This window comes from Pelobates fuscus, chromosome 9, assembly GCF_036172605.1.
Source record: "Pelobates fuscus isolate aPelFus1 chromosome 9, aPelFus1.pri, whole genome shotgun sequence".
Taxonomy (NCBI): Eukaryota; Metazoa; Chordata; class Amphibia; order Anura; family Pelobatidae; genus Pelobates; species Pelobates fuscus.
In genome coordinates this window covers 31,101,341-31,115,411 of record NC_086325.1, presented here as the reverse complement: position 1 = coordinate 31,115,411, position 14,071 = coordinate 31,101,341, and the positions used below count along the sequence as shown (strand labels likewise).

The 14,071-nt window shown below is 39.8% G+C and overlaps 1 long non-coding RNA gene across 1 annotated transcript in view; it reads left to right on the top strand.

The window, feature by feature from the left end:
* LOC134573553 (uncharacterized) overlaps positions 1 to 13,485 on the top strand; it is a 43,793-nt gene extending 30,308 nt beyond the window's left edge. The window contains exons 2-3 of the long non-coding RNA XR_010085332.1: positions 12,128 to 12,256; positions 13,259 to 13,485. This is a non-coding gene — a long non-coding RNA (uncharacterized LOC134573553). The remainder of the gene's footprint in view (positions 1 to 12,127; positions 12,257 to 13,258) is intronic.
* Positions 13,486 to 14,071: the final 586 nt, after the last annotated feature.

The window sequence follows — 14,071 nt, the reverse complement described above, 5'->3', positions numbered from 1 at the left end:
AACTCCAATCTATTTTAGACTGGCCCTTGCCCAAAGGACTCAAGGCTATCCAAAGGTTTATTGGTTTTTCCAACTACTATAGGCGCTTCATTAAAGGATACTCCTCTATCATTGCGCCTATTACCAATATGACCAAACAAGGGGCTGATACTAAGTTCTGGTCTAAGGAAGCTCTGGGTGCTTTCAAGACTCTCAAGGAACTTTTTGCCTCGGCTCCCATTCTAGTCCATCCTGATACGACTCTGCCTTTCTTGCTCGAGGTCGATGCTTCTGAGACAGCAGTTGGGGCTGTTCTGTCTCAAAGGTTAGGGGTGGATAAACCGTTACACCCTTGTGGTTTCTTCTCTAAGAAATTTTCTGGGCCTGAGAGCAGATATGACATCGGGGAGAGGGAACTGTTAGCAGTCATTAAAGCCTTAAAGGAGTGGAGACATTTGTTGGAGGGGACCCTACACCCTATTACGATTTTGACGGACCACAAAAACTTGTCCTATATTGGGGAGGCTAAGCGCTTATCCTCTAGACAAGCTCGTTGGTCCTTATTCCTGACTCACTTCAATTATGTACTGACTTACAGACCTGGTTCTAAAAACTCTAAAGCCGATGCATTATCTCGCCAATATGAACCTTCTACTGTACCTGAACCAGTTCTTTCTTCTATAGTTCCGAAATGCAATATCATTGCTAATACGAATCTCAGGATTCATTCTCCATTACTGGCCGAGATCATTAAGTTGCAACATTTAGCACCTAAACAGACTCCTGCGGGCCGTCATTTCGTTCCTCCTGCTCTTCAACTGGAACTTTTACAGTGTTTACATAATAGCAAGATGGCGGGACATCCTGGTATTCGCAAAACTTACGCGTTGATCTCTAAGGACTTCTGGTGGCCTGCTTTACGGAGGGATATTGAGGAGTTCATCGCTGCATGTGAAGTTTGTACTAAAACCAAACAACCCCATACGCTTCCATGTGGATTCCTGCAACCCTTGGAGGTTCCAGAAAAACCATGGTCCTGTTTGGCCATGGACTTTATTGTCGATCTACCTATCTCTAAAAGACAGACTGTTATCCTCACCGTGGTTGACAGGTTTACTAAGATGGCACACTTCATTCCCCTGCCTAAACTCCCGTCTTCTCCCGAATTGGCAGAGATATTCGCTAAGGAGATTTTTCGCCTACATGGGATACCCTCCCAAATTGTATCGGACAGAGGCTCCCAATTTGTTTCCCGCTTTTGGAGGTCCTTCTGCTCTCAACTTGGTATTAAATTAAACTTTTCTTCTGCCTATCATCCTCAGTCTAACGGAGCTGCTGAACGTACCAACCAGAAAATTGAACAATATTTACGATGCTTTGTTTCTGAACACCAGGATGATTGGGTCGGTTTGATTCCTTGGGCGGAGTTTGCACACAACAATCTCGTTTGCGATTCTACTCATTCAAGCCCCTTCTTCATGAATTATGGTTTTCATCCGTCTATTCTTCCTTCGGATTCCCCTTCCCAGGGGGTGCCGTCGGTTGATGTTCATGTTGCCAATTTGAGGAAGTTGTGGGATCAAACTCGACAAATCCTTGTGCACAACTCTATGTTGGTCAAGAAACACGCTGATAAACGTAGAAGGGCGGCTCCGGTCTTTGTTCCAGGTGATAGGGTATGGCTGAGCACGAGGAACATCCGTTTAAAAGTGCCCTCCATGAAGTTCGCTCCTCGTTATATTGGACCCTACAGGGTGCTGACCCGTATCAATCCAGTTGCGTATCGTTTAGCTCTTCCTAATACCTTACGCATCCCGAACTCGTTTCACGTTTCATTACTGAAACCACTCATATGTAACAGATTTTCCTCCACAATAGCCCCTCCTCGCCCCGTTCAGGTGGAGGGTCAGGAGGAGTATGAGGTTAACTCTATTATTGATTCTCGAATCTCCCGGGGGAGAGTACAATATCTGGTTGATTGGAAGGGATATGGTCCTGAGGAGAGGAGTTGGGTACCTCAGGAGGATGTTCATGCTCCCCGTCTCCGCAGGGCGTATCACTCTCGCTTCCCATCTCGTCCCGGTTCATTCCGCCCGGTGGGCGTATCTGAGAGGGGGGGTACTGTCAGGGTACCTGTGGTCTCTACCTCCGAAAGAGGTAGAGACTTAGCTGTTCCTCCATCCAGACGGTCTGATGGCTCCCTTCCCCGCGGTCTATCCGGTCATGCTAGGCCGGCCCGAGGGAGTGACTGCCTTTTACAGCATCTAGGCAGGAAGTAGTCATCAGGACACTCCCCCGGAACAACCTGTCAGTCAATGGCTGCAGGACCAATCAGGACGCCTTGGAGGCGTGGTTACTGCTCTGAACAGGGTATTTAACAGAGCTTCTTTCATTAGCTCATTGCCCTGTCGTGGTTCTAGCTTGTTCTAGTCACTCAGTGCTTGTGTATTCTATTATCCCTTTTGGTTTTGACCCGGCTTGTTTACCTTACTCTGCTTATCTCTGTTACCCTTGATTTGGCTTGTCTCTCGCTTACCTGTCTTCTGTTACCCTCGACCTCGGCTTGTCTTTGACCATTCTATACTGTACTACTTACGTTAGTCCGGCCATTCTAAGGTCCGGTATACGTATCTGGCTACTGTTTGTACTCTGCATGTTGGATCCCTGTCCCGATCCTGACACACCAGCACCACAGCCGCTTCACTTGATCTGTCAGAGGAGTTTTTTACACATCAGTTGGAAGAAATGAGTGATGCACAACCATTATTGCCAGAGGATGTCGATAACAGGGATATGTCTCAGTCAGGCAGCATTACACACATGGACGTACGGTGTGATGATGATGATGTTGTCATCAGTGAGGACAAGGAACGGGACATGGCAAGCTTGGTATCCAACCTTGTGCAAATGGGGAGTTTGCGGTTGTGCAAATGGACTGTTTGCGGTTGTTTGCAGTGCATTAAACGGGGAGTTTGGTCTGTCACTGTGAAGCGGGCGTAACCCTTACACTACCTGATCGATACAACATCATACCTGATGTTTTAAAGCACGTTATTCCAAACAATTTAGGAATGTTAGGTGATTTATGCCCTTTATGGATTAAAACCAGACTCTGCATCAACTATGTAATTTTCCATGGGAGTTTTGCCATGGATCCCCCTCCGGCATGCCACAGTCCAGGTGTTAGTCCCCTTGAAACAACTTTCCATCACTATTGTGGCCAGAAAGAGTCCCTGTGTGTTTTAAAATTCGCCTGCCTATTGAAGTCTATGGCCTTTCGCCCGGTTCGCCCGTTCGCGAACATTTGCGGAAATTCGCGTTCGCCATTCGCGAACGTAAAATTTTATGTTCGCAACATCTCTATTGGTGATCCTATTTATGGTATTGGCCAATATTTACCCAAATGAGGGTATTAACTAGTGCTTATTTCATTAACAGTACTGGCAAGTAAAGATCCTTTTAACTGTATTGGCCAGTGTTGATATAATTCACAGCAGGGTTTGAAATTTCCACTTGCCACTAGCCATTGGCTAGTGAAAATGTACCATAGACCTTTTAAAACCAGACCAGTTGAGAAAGACTTAAAATTTTAAGCCCGGATTTACGGTATTGGCAAGTTTTGATTATCTTCAAATGTGTATCCAATTTAACGTATTGGCTTGTGATAATTCATTATGGGTACTGGCAAGTACACATCCAATTAATGGCATTGGCCAGTGTTGATCCCACTTAGGGTACTGACTAATGATTATTTCAATAATGGTACTGGCCAGTGTTGATCCCACTTAGGGTACTGACAAATGATTATTTCAATAATAGTACTGGCCAGTGTTGATCCCACTTAGAGTACTGACTAATGAATATTTCAATAATGGTACTGGCCAGTTTGTATCCCACTTAGGGTACTGACTAATGATTATTTCAATAATGGTACTGGCCAGTGTTGATCCCACTTAGGGTACTGACTAATGATTATTTCACTAATGGTACTGGCCAGTGTTGATCCCACTTAGGGTACTGACTAATGATTATTTCAATAATGGTACTGGCCAGTGTTGATCCCACTTAGGGTACTGACTAATGATTATTTCAATAATGGTACTGGCCAGTGTTGATCCCACTTAGGGTACTGACTAATGATTATTTCAATAATGGTACTGGCCAGTGTTGATCCCACTTAGGGTACTGACTAATGATTATTTCAATAATGGTACTGGCCAGTGTTGATCCCACTTAGGGTACTGACTAATGAATATTTCAATAATGGTACTGGCCAGTGTTGATCCCACTTAGGGTACTGACTAATGATTATTTCAATAATGGTACTGGCCAGTGTTGATCCCACTTAGGGTACTGACTAATGATTATTTCAATAATGGTACTGGCCAGTGTTGATCCCACTTAGGGTACTGACTAATGATTATTTCAATAATGGTACTGGCCAGTGTTGATCCCACTTAGGGTACTGACTAATGATTATTTCAATAATGGTACTGGCCAGTGTTGATCCCACTTAGGGTACTGACTAATGAATATTTCAATAATGGTACTGGCCAGTGTTGATCCCACTTAGGGTACTGACTAATGATTATTTCAATAATGGTACTGGCCAGTGTTGATCCCACTTAGGGTACTGACTAATGATTATTTCAATAATGGTACTGGCCAGTGTTGATCCCACTTAGGGTACTGACTAATGAATATTTCAATAATGGTACTGGCCAGTGTTGATCCCACTTAGGGTACTGACTAATGATTATTTCAATAATGGTACTGGCCAGTGTTGATCCCACTTAGGGTACTGACTAATGATTATTTCACTAATGGTACTGGCCAGTGTTGATCCCACTTAGGGTACTGACTAATGATTATTTCAATAATGGTAATGGCCAGTTTTGATCCCACTTAGGGTACGGACTAATGATTATTTCAAAAATGGTACTGGCCAGTGTTGATAACTCTTAGGGAACTGACTAATGATTATTTCAATAATGGTACTGGCCAGTGTTGATCCCACTTAGGGTACTGACTAATGATTATTCCAATAATGGTAATGGCCAGTTTTGATCCCACTTAGGGTACTGACTAATGATTATTTAAAAAATGGTACTGGCCAGTGTTGATAACTCTTAGGGAACTGACTAATGATTATTTCAATAATGGTACTGGCCAGTGTTGATCCCACTTAGGGTACTGACTAATGAATATTTCAATAATGGTACTGGCCAGTGTTGATCCCACTTACGTTCTAGAGGGAGTGGGGTATAGCGACACAGAGGGTAAAAGTAGGAGTATGAAGTAGGTTGTTAGAAATGTATTAATTGAGGGCTTAGTAGGTAATTTTTGACAGTTGGAGGAGAGGAGTCATGGAGGGTGGGGGATGAAAACCTGATAACATTTTAATTGATATGATGTCTTGAAGAAGTGAGTTTTCAATGATTTTTTTGAATGAGTGGAGACTGGGTGAAATTCTTATGGAGAAGGGAAGGGAGTTCCACAGAAGAGGTGCAGCCCTGGAAATGTCTTGTAGGCGAGCATTAGAGGTGGGTGTACAGACAGAGGATAGACGTAGGTCTTTGGCAGAGCGTAGGGGCCTCGACGGGACATACTTGTGTATTAGGGAGGATAGGTAGGTTGAAGCAGCATTATGTAGGGACTTGTAAGAAAGCACCATAATTTTAAATTGAGCCCTATATCTAACTGGGAGCCAATGTAGGGACTGACAGAGCGGGGAGGCATGAGAGGTGCTGGCAGACAGGAAAATGAGCCTCGCCGCCGCATTCATTATAGATTGCAGTGGTGCACTCTGGGAACATGTAAGACCACTGAGAAGAGTATTGCAGTAGTCCAGGCAAAAGAGAACAAGAGCATGGACAATGGTACTGGCCAGTGTTTATCCCACTTACGGTACTGACTAATGATTATTTAGTACTGGCCAGTGGATTAGGGTACTGGCCAGTGTTGAATTTGGAGTTATTGATCAGTACTGATGATGTAAAATGTAGATGTTGATGGCCCCATTGTAATACACACTGATGGGAGTATTCAAGGTCAGTGATTTGAGTAACACACGTAAGGATGGCTTGTTCTGTATTAGGGAGGGTGGAGGTTTACTGATCAGTATTATGAGGATAATATATATATCTGCTGGTGTAACGAGAACTCCTGGAAAATACTAGCAAAATACTAGCAATACTAATGCCTGTGCTGCGTTATTCATATTTCATGTATGAACGACACACCCAGAGAGGGAAAATAAAAATACTCTGTCTCTCCATCTCTCCCTATCAGATACACTCCCTCTTACTCTCTCTCAATCCATCAGTCGGTCTCATTCTCTACTTCAATATATATAAATCTGATTGTCATCATTCTCACACACACATAAATACAAAGACAGTCCTAGACAATCCGATGCATAGAGCTAGTATATCACAATATTTTTGTGTGCACATAAATAATAATAGTAATTTTATATTATATATATATATATATATATATATATATATATTCATTCACTGTTTCTCTCCAATGCATTTGATCATCTCATCAAGTCCCATGGCTTAACCAATCTCTTTTCATGCACAGGATAAAAAGAGAAGAACTTCAAAGCAGGTTCAGGTAATTAAGAGCTGAGGGGAATATAATTTAAACCACAGGCCTTGTTTTGCACCCAGGTCTGCGTTCAGAGCCAGCCGGCAAGGGAGGGACTATTCCCTGCTGTATCCAAATCTGCTTCCTCTGAACAGCTCTGCCAGGCCTCCAGTTATCACATCTGCATTTCAAACAGCGTGTCTCTGGCATTAATTATTAATTAGCCTACAGTCACCCCAGAGGATTTAAGTTCCAGCCTGCACATACTTATTCATTGACCTCTATCTTAGTTTTTGTTGGGAAAAAACCTCTCTAGAATGTCTAATAATTTCCTTTCTCTCTGAATTCTCACTTAGAATTTTGCAAGTGATGTGCGGTACAGCCGGAGTCACAGAGCCTAGAAAGAGGCGTCCAATAACCTTCCCTAAAAAAAAAAAAAAAAATCAATTTGAGTTGCCCAACCATGTCCTGCCAGTCAATGTATTGTTCGACTCTGTCGTTCCATCCCAATAACATTAGTGTTACTGTTGCCTAATCAACTCTGGATAAGGCTTCAAAGTGTTAATCCTTACATAGGAATAAAGGTATCAATCCCTGTGTTTAGATGAACGACTTGCTAGGTTCTTATCCCATTTTACAGTGAACAGATTCACACAGCCCTGTTGTACAACACTCCAGAATACGTTGGTGCCTTATAAATAATTTTACATAATAATAATAATACTTATGCATTACAACATAATTTAAATTAAATATGCCCTTTAATCGGCTCTGCTGTATGTTGTTAAATGTAAAATCCCTGGACAAAAAAAAATCACATTTACTATTGATAACACCAAACCTAGTCATGTGACACAAAGAGAGGACAATAAAAAGTAAAAAAAACTAAAAAAATAAAACAGACAAAAAAAAAATGCAACTAGAGAAAGATGTGTAACATCAGAGTGATTGCAAAATCAAGAGATTTTAACTCTGAAAGACATCTGAATGGCTGGGCTGTTCCAGTTTTTTGTTTGTTTTTATTGATGACTGTTGATTGGCATTGTTTGACATTGTTTGATGGGGTAATTTAATTCTTTAAACTCCTGGGATATTAGTAATTAGGAGCTGGCACCAATTAGTGTAATAGTAACTGGACTTTCCTCTGGTTATTTTTAGGGAGTGCTTTACTGTACAAGAAGAACTGGACCTCCCACTGGTACCTAGGGGGCATGTTTAATATTATTAAAGACCAGGCATCTCTCGAGTAATGGGAGTACTGGGATTAATACTACTTAGTACCTGACATTTAGTACAAGACATTTTGCTGCCTAACATCTCTCTCCCTTCTAATCAGCCAGTCAAACGTACATAATTGCCCACACACATACATACGTGTATATAATATAATAAGGCACACACGTAAAACTAACCATCACATTCACATACTTAGTAACACATTTAAACATCTACACATCGACACATAGTCACAAATACACACACAATACATCCCTCTGGTTGTGTCATTAGGATGGCATTGGCATCGCTGTGTACCAAGAGGCTGAGAATGCCCTAAAAACACACCTACACCCATCTCATAGGGGCCCGGGGGGATGATATATCCTCACAACACCTTTACTGATAATTCTTAAGCTATGCACTGGGCTTCCTTATTAGAAGATGTGGAAGATGAGGAGGCAGGTTCATGGCTGCATCATGGTTTGGAGGGTTTCTCATGTCCCCCTCATTTGTTAATATTTATTTATGTATTAATTCATATCTATTCAGTTTAACTATTTAATTGCTGACAGTTTAAGTAATCTGCTTTTTGGTGCTTGTCCTCAAGAAACAAAACTTCATAGTCAGTCAGCTCAAGGAGAGATTTAATAGTCGGTTCAAGACAATTTCATATGGTCCTTATACCTCCCTACTATTGGTGCTTTGAGAGTAGCATGAGTATGAGATAGACTTTAAATATCCATCTTGCGCTATGCTCACATAGCTTTAGTCAGGTGACTTTGATAGACTGAATTGGAGAGACAATTTTAATAAACTGAATTAGAGAGACCATTTTAATAAACTGAATTAAAGAGACCATTTTAATAAACTGAATTGGAGAGACAATTTTAATAAACTGAATTGGAGAGACCATTTTAATAAACTGAATTGGAGAGACCTTTTTAATAAACTGAATTAAAGAGACCATTTTAATAAACTGAATTGGAGAGACCATTTTAATAAACTGAATTGGAGAGACCATTTTAATAAACTGAATTGGAGAGAACATTTTGATAGACTGAATTGGAGAGACCATTTTAATAAACTGAATTGGAGAGACCATTTTAATAAACTGAATTGGAGAGACCTTTTTAATAAACTGAATTAAAGAGACCATTTTAATAAACTAAATTGGAGAAAACATTTTAATAAACTGAATTGGAGAGACCTTTTTAATAAACTGAATTAAGGAGACCATTTTAATAAACTGAATTGGGAGACCATTTTAATAAACTGAATTGGAGAGAACATTTTGATAGACTGAATTGGAGAGACCATTTTAATAAACTGAATTGGGAGACCATTTTGATAAACTGAATTGGAGAGACCATTTTAATAAACTGAATTGGAGAGACCTTTTTAATAAACTGAATTAAGGAGACCATTTTAATAAACTGAATTGGAGAGAACATTTTAATAAACTGAATTGGAGAGACCATTTTAATAAACTGAATTGGAGAGACCTTTTTAATAAACTGAATTAAGGAGACCATTTTAATAAACTGAATTGGAGAGACCATTTTAATAAACTGAATTGGAGAGACCATTTTAATAAACTGAATTGGAGAGACCTTTTTAATAAACTGAATTAAGGAGACCATTTTAATAAACTGAATTGGGAGACCATTTTAATAAACTGAATTGGAGAGAACATTTTGATAGACTGAATTGGAGAGATCATTTTAATAAACTGAATTGGAGAGACCATTTTAATAAACTGAATTGGACAGACCATTTTAATAAACTGAATTAAAGAGACCATTTTAATAAATTGAATTGGGAGACCATTTTAATAAACTGAATTGGACAGACCATTTTAAAAAACTGAATTAAATAGTAATTGGTTTGTGGTCAGGCAAAATGTTGTACCTGTATGAGTTAGTTGGATGTTTTTAACACAAAATCAGCTGAAACTGTCTCGATTACGTTAATTAATTCAGCTAAAACATTGTTAGTGAACACCGCCAACGTGTACAATTTTCTCCAAGTCACTTATTACACACAATTAGACATTGCACGTCTGTGGATAGACCTTTCTGTTTTGGTTTGGTCTTTCTGTTTTGGTCTTTGCTGTTTGTCTAGCTCAGCAAATCGCAAATCTTACTGAATAACTCCACGATGTTGTGTAAGCAAGCCAAATTTGAGGATCATGTTTTATTTTTAAAAAGGAAGTCTGTAACCCTAATTTTTTTTTCTAAGAACAATATGGAAATATATGTCAACATATTTATATCCTGGCTGTGCTGTGATAATTCGAGGTGTACTTTTGCGTAATCCGAATGACTGTTTACTGTATATCTAGATCTTTTCTTTGGTTACTTGCAGGCTACGTTGATGTCATCAGTTATGTTGGGATTAGCAGGATGGACCATAAAGCAGAGAGAAAATACCAAGTTAAGAGGAGAGGCACTACAACCATACTCTTCATGTTAAAAAATGTTGCCCCCCCTTACCCCCCTTAAAAGCATTAAAAACTCACCTTATTTCAAGCGTTGTGTGGGTCCGCTGGCACTGGCCCCACCCCCTTGGTGACATAATTAGAATTGCCTGTTTTTAGCCAATCCAATGCTTTCCCAAGAGGGCGGGACCAAACACCGTTCTGGCCAATCAGCATCATAATCAATGCAATTAGAATCAATGCATCTCTATGAGGAAAATTCCGCATCCTCATGCAGAGCGTGGGGACGTTGAACGGCAGAGCTGCCTACTGTGCAGCACTGAGTCAGGAAGCACCTCCAGTGGCCATCTGAGGAGTGGCCACTTGGAGGTGTCCCGATGGGCAATGTAAACACTGCCTTTTCCCTGAAAAGGCAGTGTTTGCATGAAAATGCCTGAAGGCAATGATTATACTCACCAGAACAACTACATTAAGCTGTAGTTGTTCTGGTGACTATAGTGTCCCTTTAATAAGTAAAAATCATGCTATTTCCAATTTATGAAAAAAGAAAGCCATGGACAACATAATTACAAATGTATTTTGCCTTTCGTCCAGACCGCTATTTTTTTAAAAAAAAATAGCTTTTTGTTAGTCAGGGATGGAGGCAGGAACATTATGATAACGCTTTCTTAAAATGGATTATCCACAAAGTGGCCCTAGGTGGTTTCCTAGGGCCCAGGGGGTAGACAGCGTCCCTAGTACCATGAATTTGGTTGGCGTTATTAACCATCTGTATGTGAAAACTTAGGGGGGGCCACAAACTGGTAGCTGTCCGATGGCTGTTAATCCTTCTCTGATTTATATCCAGAGGTATCTGCTTCTGTGTGCGCACAAAAGTACTTATTTTAGTGCCAGTTCGAAACTGTTTTGTTTTTCTTATTATGCAGTGCGTGGAATGTTCAACACTTAATAGCTGAATAGTTAAAGAGTCCCTCAATAATAGGTAACATATTACTTTTACAATATAGTTGTGGTCTGGAGGGCTAGCAGTGCAAGACTGAAAAAGTACAAAGGTCATCCAGTCTTTCTTCCCAGTGTGACAGAAAATGTCATTTTCAAATGTTGTCTCTCATTATTTGACCCCAAATCCTTCATTAGCAGCAATTGTTACTCTGTAGAAGGTTATATAAGGTTTAGAACTGTGAAGAGAGCACAGCATTGAGAGAACAGCTAAAACCAGATAGGAGCTGTTTCCCTTTATGTTGGTAACTGGAAGGACAGGCTGAGCCTGGGTAACTTAAATTAAAATTACAAAAACAAAGAATTTAAAAGGTGAATTTTCAGAGACAGCTTCCTAGCACCATAACCACTACATCAACCTTTAGTGGTTATGGACTTGGTAGGTCTACATTTCCCAGTTCTATAATATTTATTTGGTCTTTTATTGTTAATGCAGAGTTTGTATTATGCATTATTTTGTTTTAGTTATTTTTCGGCTAACATTCAGACTCTCTTTGTGTATGTCCCAGAATGACTATGAGTGTTGTATATGCCTCAGTGTCCTCTTAGTGTCTATACCAGGTTTCCCCAAACTCCGACCCTCCAAATGTTGCTGAACTAAAACTCCCATGATTCTATGAATGAAATAGATAGGCTGAGAATCATGGGAGTTGTAGTTCAGCAAACATCTGGAGGGCCGGAGTTTAGGGAAGCCTGGTCTATACCAACCACAGTGACTGGCAATGTGGGCATCTTTAAACCAATGGTCAACTATACTGAAGTGGAGGACACCTTATTTTTCAGACAAGGTCCCTCATAGCCATTCCAGGCATTCTGTCCTGATCTTCTTCCACCAGACAGCCATAGTAATTATTAAAGCATTACTTGGAGTGGTTTTCACCATTGATGTCACCCTTGCAGCCTTTCAAAATGGAAACAGTGCCATGGCTAAGAAATTGCACTGCTCCCACTTTGTAGTTGGCACGTCTACTAGTGGCTGAGCCAGAAGCTATGTTAGATGCACACCTGTTGGACCAGAGTTAAAACCAGGTAAAGAATTGAGTGAAATGGTAATAAAATAACAAGACTGATGATAAAGAGTTTGCTTTATTCCACTTGTGTTCACAGTAATATTGTGTAGTATAGCAGTCCAGTCACGTGTTCTTCCTTCTTAGCCGTGTGTCAATATTGTCTGCACAACATTCAAATAAAGCTTGTTTTGTTTCCAAAAATGATTAAAAGACTGTTGGCCATTTGTGTCTAAGTAACCATGTCCATTTACATTTTGTCTGTATTTGCATCTACAGGAGAAATATAAAGTAAAACAATCTATAGAAATCTATAACTATAAAGCTATATACTGTAGTGTAAAAATCAACTCACTGAAGTGATTTTGAGCTAAATCTTCTTACATGATGTGTTTATACATTTATCTATTTCTCATGATCTAAATGTTAATTTAATGGGCATGTTGCGTGTTCAAATTCAATATTGCTCTGTGAGATGTCACACTGTGCAATATGAGCTAACTGTAGTAGCCATTTGCTCACTTTTTGTACTGAGGCCTCCGTGCAATATTGAGACGAACATGCCTTAGGTTTCCTGAAATTAATAGGAGTTCCATTTTAAATTTACAGATGCATTTTGTGACTGGGAAGGGTTGTGAAGAGAGTCAGACATTGGTTGGGTTTTACCCTTCCTCCTTACTCTGCATTTAGGAGAAGGAGAGATTAGTAACCCGTGCTAAGGTTAGAGTGCTAAAGGACATGTTATACAGTGTTCACAAGATGGTGGCACTATGCTTAGAGATTCCTATCTAATCTTCTATGCAGAGTCCCACATGTTACAAATCAATGACTGTGCAAACAGTCTTTAAAGGTTTCATGAATTATGGTTTCATTGGGTTGGTAAGTAAAGCGAATCATTTTTAGGCATTTTGTACTTTTATAGAAATAACTGAGTAATTACTGTTATGAAAATGTAGTTAATTATAAATTATGTAGCAAAATGAATGGTCATCACTTACTAATCATATATTGTATATTATTGTAGATGTCGACTGACACATACCACGAGAGAAACACAACGACCACTGACTACCTCGAGTCTCTTCCAAGATGAATGGCTCTAAGTCACACTGTGTCATCCTGCTGACACTCTAAATGCAAATTGAAAGTGAAATCTTGTATTACGAATCGTGATACATTTAGTAAGCTCTAATTTACCTCCAAGCCCGCAACCTGGTACATCATGACCCTTAGTAACTTTCTAGCAAAATTAAAATGGCTTAGCTTACCTGTGTTGCAGGAAATGTGACAAAGATCAGAATTTGGTGACATTAGAGAAAGTTTGCTTTTAAAAGAAAAGTGGTTTTCTAATATTTTGTAAAAAATTTTTTAGACTGCCTTGTTGTGCCTTTGTGGATAATCCCACATCGTTATTCACTTAGCTGTCTGTGCTTCTCTCACTCCTCCTTCTGAGGCTGCAAGGGCACCCCAGCGTACGAAAATGGGTGGCATAAATTAACGGGGGAGGAAAAATCATGCAAATCCGGCAAAGATGGATCGTTACTTTGAGTTGGTGAGGATTTGGGAAGGTGACAGATCTGCTTTAATATGGAAAAATATTCCTATATCTCCATATGGCTTACTAAAATAGCACCAGATTGAGCTATCAATGTGGAGAACTGTTTGTTATACAATTTGCAAACAGGAGAAATGAGGAATCTTTCCATGGCGTTCTATGATATATATCCAAAATAGATCTGTGAATTATGTAGAAGGTAGACTGTATATTTAAAAATATATATATTTATTATACTCTTCCATTTAAAGTAACAAAATGCATTCATTTGTGACCTAGATA